Raw genomic sequence first — 6,000 nt, 5'->3', positions numbered from 1 at the left:
GAGATAAAAATAAGATTTCTTAAGTTTTTCTAAAAATAGAAATGACTAAATTTATAATTAGACCATTGGGTAAAAAAGGTTGAACTTTTATGTTTGACGAGGTCACCGTAGGTTTAAAGTTGAAAACCCTTTCTCCCCTTTCCCTTCGTTTTTATCTTCTGTTTCACCTTCTTCTTTCTTTCTCCTTCTCCACAAAGCAAGAGTTATAGTTAAAGGCTTCATCTTTCTCCATCTCCTTCCTTAATCTAAAAATAAATGTAAGACTTATAATCTTGAGATCCTTAGCTTCATGGAGAGCTCACCATCTTCTTCAAGGGTGTTCTTGAGCTCTCATGGGTTTTTGAGAGGGTTTGAGCTTTAAAGGGTCCCCTCATGATTTCTATTATGTTTTTCCTAAGATTTGTTGTTGTTTAACAAATTGTAATCATCCTTTTCATGTTAGAATCGTTTGATGGCTTTTGAGTGATGACAAAAGCGGTGCAAAGACCCCTCATTGAGCCAGGTTAAGGAAATATTGATCTTTAGGTAAGCTATAGACATTTTTGGATTGCTATGAGCTAAGCTAACACGCTATAACTCTTCCTTACTACTTCTAGTGCATAAAATTTAGCATATCTTGCTTGTATGGGTATGGTGAAGAATGTGAGGGTTGGGTGATTGATTTGTTAACATGGACGTTCTGGATTGTTATTCTAGTGTAAAAATGATGTATAATGACCCCTAATAACTTCCATAAGCATTAATAATCAACTTAGACCTTAAGAAAAGTGTTTGAAGTGAGTTTGGGGGTGTTTCCCAAGGAAAACAATGTATTGTTGGGTAATAGTATGGATATTGTATGAACAATATCGATAATGTTCATGTTCTAGGTGAAAATCGGGTTTTCTAGATCTCGATATCAATACTAGATGAATTGGTATCGATATCGGTCTCTTAGTATTGATTCTTAGGGTTTTAGTATTGATATTGAAAGCTTAGTATCGATACTGGATGCTTGGTATTGATACTAAAGGGCTTTGATATCCATATCGAGTAAATTGGTATCCATATCGAAGATTGAGTATCTATACCGAAGGCTTGGCATTAATACCCAAAGTGGCTAAGTGACTTTAATATGTTGAATAAACTCTAGAGTGATGAGTTTAATAGTTATTGAAGTCAAAGATCTAGCTCAAGTGTGGGAATTCGTAAAATGCCCTTATGGGACTAAAATTACCAATTTGTCCTAGTTGTGAATAGTTCCCTAAAAGGATCAAAAATCACCTTTAAAAGCGTAAGACTGTAAGAAATAAAGTAAGATATTTGTGATTGCTCTATAAACTTGATTAAAACATAAAATGCCCCCGAATGGATAAAATAACCAAAATATCCTAAGTCATAATAAGTGATAGTAAAAGCCTAAGAGCGCATGGAAAATAGGTGTTAAGACTATAATATTTAGTTACGTACTCTTTCCATAAGCCTTAAACTCTGATATACTTATGAGTGGGGCAAATTACTATAATAACCTTAGGGGATAAAATTACTAAATTGCCCTCATGGGCCTCAATGAATGAAATAAACTACACAAGTAATAATTTGAGTTGCATATTGGTTAAATAATGATATGAGACGTTTAGCTCTTTAAAAATAACTTGTTCATGAAAACTTAGTAAGAATAATTCAAATGACTAATATTAGGGGTTTTGGTTGGGTAGTATCGATACTCTACATATAAAGTATTGATATTGTTGGTCAGGAATCTATACCAAAGGGATAGGTATTGATACCATTGTTAAGTTGAGGATTTCAGTAGTTATTTTTGGTATCAATACCCAAAATGGTATAGGTACCCCAATAAAGAAGTATTGATGCTCCAAAGCTTTCTCAAATTAAAGAATGTTGTTTTGGTAACGGTACAAAGGGTGGGTATCGATATGAAGGATCAATATCGATATTAAAGGGATTAGTATCGATATCATCGTACTGAATTAGGTAAGAAACCTAAATTTAGCTTAAGGGCCCAAGTAACGGTTTAGGATAACTGAAACTCCTCTAATGACCTCACAAGTGAAAATAACTAATAAATACAACAAAAGCTTAAGAATCTTATGTAGAAGATACAATAAGACTTACTCTTGCATAATGTTCTGGGTGAAAAAGCGACCGAGATAGTAGTGAGTGAAGGGATAACCTCACCTGATTATGTTGAGCTATGATAATGAGTAGTTGAACCACCTAACTTGTCCTTGCATGGCATTGATTGATGTGTGTGGCCTATGGGCACCCTAACATGTTTGTGTGTACATGAAGATCATCTTGCTTGTTAGAATATTTGAATATGTCTAAGCAAGTGTGTGAGGCCCTTTTGTGGATAGCTAGGGAACGAGGCCCAAACATTGCAAGGGGTGGGTTTACCAGGTGTTGTTCCGATGCATAAATTTTGGAATATCACCCTAAGTAGGTTAGAGGAGTGTGTGTCCCGAGATGCTAGGTGACCATCTGATCACACCATGATGCCCACCTCAGCTTGTGTGTTTGATGATTGTGTGTTGCATATGATGATACATAGTAGTATGATATTATGGTTATAGACCAGATTATGTATACTCATGGTGAGGCCCTTAGTAGTAGACTAATGAAAGCATGAGACTCAGACAATTATGATAGTAGATTAACCTTGAGTAGATATATTAGTAGTATTGATGAAGCAATAGTATTACTTCTATGACTATAGTTTTTAGCATGTTTATTTATAAATGTATGCAGTATAGTAGATGTATTTATGGCGTGGGTCTTGCAAGCTCAGCATTCTAAATATGTTTCTGTTCGTAGGTTTTAGGTTTCGTAAAGTGCGAGGGGACAACAATATCATCGGATGAGTCTCATTAAAGTACTATAATATAGTGATGATGGCTTACTGGGCATGTAGAGGTCATGATTTGAAATGGGTCGACTTGTAATATTTTAATTATTATTTTATTTATTTTATTTATTGATTTTTAAATTAGGGCCTCGCTTTTGTAAATGCTTATGTTTCATACTTTGTGTAAATATTTTTAAAGTGAGTATGTTTTTGAAAAGAAAAATAAAAGAGAACGGTTAGTCACTTTCGTGATTCCATGTGACACTCAAATCCATGGGATTTTGGTGATACATTTAGTAGTATCATAGCTAGAGTTTAGTCGGCTCTAGGTTAGCCTGGTCGAGTCCTACATGCCCTTAAAAGTTGCAAAATGTACTCGTATATTGAGACTCTGATATTGTTCGTCCATCATTGATTAAGAAGTTAATGTGTTAACCTCGACTAATAAATGTGTAACTGAAATAAACCTATAAGAAAATTTTGATAGGACTAAATTACGAATGATAACTCTAGTGAGTTTGTAATAAGGTGCTAAAATAGGTCAAGAAAGGTTCGAGTGAGAAACCTAGTCTATCATTGGGGATGAGACTAAGAAAGTGCTATTTTGAATCTATAAAAGAAAAGTACTAAGATACAAGGATAGAAAGTGTTATCGTAAGATTAGAAATGGGAGTTTTGTACCTCAGCAATAAATATGTGTGGAAGTGTAACCTCATCAGGGTGATGAGAGATTCATTGGAATAAGAGTCGATCCGATTATCTTCCTCTAAAATTTCGTATGTCATAAGTGAGATAACGTTTTCTCCCTCGAACGTACATTGAATATTATAGTTCGTAGCGAAAAAGATGACATCCCTATCAATATTTCTATTAAAAGTTGATATTCTCTTAGGACTTCATTTTTGTGAATCATATTCAGCTAATCGAGTCATTGTGAGAGAAATGTACATGTTATTCCTCTAAGTAAAGGACTCGCGAGGGGCAAAATTCATAAAATCAGTATGTTCTTAAGAGTGATATTCTACCTGATTCTTATAGATTGTAGGTTCTCAATTTTATCTTGGGGGAGATACTTGTGGTAGGTGTCTCTACAAACTTCATAAGTTCAAAGATTCATTATGATCCTTCCATTCTGATGTTCGATTTCATCAATTTCGTTCTTATGTGTTTGATGCAAATCTAGAACCATCGAATAAATTGTTTAATTAATTCAGTAAGTGAAAGACTTCTTGGTTTTGAAAATCTTCTACCTGTAATCCTTAAGTAGTTTTTATATGTGAACCAATAGATATTTTCCTTGCCTTGATAAGTGAATATATTTCTAGCCTTGTTAAATGAATACTCTGATGTTGCTAATAATACTTCTCAGCTAAATGTCCTATACAGGTAAGTGGTTATTTTAATTTCCAAAACAATCACCTCAAGTTCTAATAAGAGTCATTATTATGATGATCCCTAATCTTGTTCATAAGAGAATCATTAGTCCAAGATTATGTTAGCTTAAACTCTTAAAATTCAAATATGTGAAATGGAATTCCGCAACTTATGCATCATAGAACTGAGATTCAAGTTTACTTAACCTCGATGAATTCCTTGTCATGAATTCTAAAATGGTATTCCTTGATCAGTTCTCGATGGAGTCTGATAATCAAGCTAGACTTTAGAGTATGTTTCATATTCTCGAAATAGCCTATGAGGTGAAAACTTATATTTATGAATCTCTCGGATGCTCCACGCACTTCGTTGAATTTCTTTTTGTTGAGTCCCATACCTTCTATCACGTTTAGATGATTTAGTCAACTCTAATTTTCAACAAGTTCTTATAAATTTCGATTTGACTTCCATAAAAATATATTTGTAAGCATCATGTCTATTTCCTGTTAAACTCTGTGTAATACAAGTCTTGTACAATCTCTGAGCATGTTGGTGTCCGCATCGTTACTAAAATATCGTCCAGTCAGCATTTGCTTTAACATTCAATTTTTTCATCTTTGTTACCTCGATGGTGACTTTGCTCGAGCCGTAGTGTCGTAGAGCACATTAGAAGAATGTTCAAAAACCAAAGGTTTCGTATGTCTCAATCCGATAAATTTTTACCATTATCTTTGATCTCTCATGAGTTTGTAATTTAGTGGTATAAGAGAAAAGTCATTAAATTTAGTCGACTCTATCATTGTAATTCCTTGATGACATGCTAATTATTCGAAGATATTCCGCTTAAGCGCATATTCCTAAAAATATTAGTCGTTTTGTTCAGAAATCCCGTTGCAGAAATCAGATCGACTAGGGATTTGTGAGTTCATTATGGTCAAATTTCTTTTAATCCTTCAGAGGTGTAGTGATCCTTAGTGGTGAGATTCGAGCATGAAAAAATGCATTTATTAAAGGTCTTTTGAAGGACTTGAGGAACCATAAAAGTTGTGCAGCTCAAATGTCTAAGTAGTAGTTCTGTTGAGGAAATTTTTATGACGAAATTTTCCTTTAAGAGGGGAGACTTGTACCTCCATGAATACCCATCTAGTAGTTTTGTATTGACCCAAAAATTTATTCAATATGCTTATTATAACATGGAGGTCCATTGGTTCAAAATTGAATTTAATCGGGTTAGAATTTAGTTTAACTTGAGATAAAAATAAGATTTTTAAGTTGAGATAAAAATAAAAATGACTAAATGTGTAATTAGACCATTGGGTAATAAAAATGTTGATATTCATTTATGTTTGATGAGGTCACCGTGGGTTTAAAGTTCAAAACCTTTTCTCCGCTTTCCTTTAACTTTTGTATTCTACTTTACCTTCTTCTTCCTCTCTCCTTCTCCACAAAGCAAGAACTATAGTTAAAGGCTTCATTTTTCTCTATCTCATTCCTTAATCCAAAAATTAGAGTTAAGATTTATAATCTTGAGATCCTTAGCTTCATGGAGAGCTCAACATCTTCTTCAAGGGTGTTCTTGAGCTCCCATGGGGTTTTTGAGAGGGTTTGAGCTCCAAAGAGTCTATTCATGATTTCTATTATGTTTTTCCTAAGATATGTTGTTTTTTAACAACTTGTAATCATCATTTTCATGTTAGAATCATTTGGTGGGTTTGGGTGATGAAAAAGTGGTGCAAAGACCCCTCATTGAGCTAGGTTAAGGAAATGTTGTTCTTTGGGTA

At 33.9% G+C, this 6,000-nt stretch overlaps 1 pseudogene; it reads left to right on the top strand.

The window, feature by feature from the left end:
- The first annotated feature begins 289 nt into the window (after nt 1-289).
- Nucleotides 290-6,000, top strand: part of LOC120143204 — a 29,171-nt pseudogene continuing 23,460 nt past the window's right edge.

Source organism: Hibiscus syriacus, unplaced genomic scaffold (genome assembly GCF_006381635.1).
Source record: "Hibiscus syriacus cultivar Baekdansim isolate YM2019G1 unplaced genomic scaffold, ASM638163v2 tig00110839_pilon, whole genome shotgun sequence".
In the NCBI taxonomy this organism is placed as follows: Eukaryota; Viridiplantae; Streptophyta; class Magnoliopsida; order Malvales; family Malvaceae; genus Hibiscus; species Hibiscus syriacus.
This window is presented reverse-complemented; position numbering and strand designations above follow the sequence as displayed.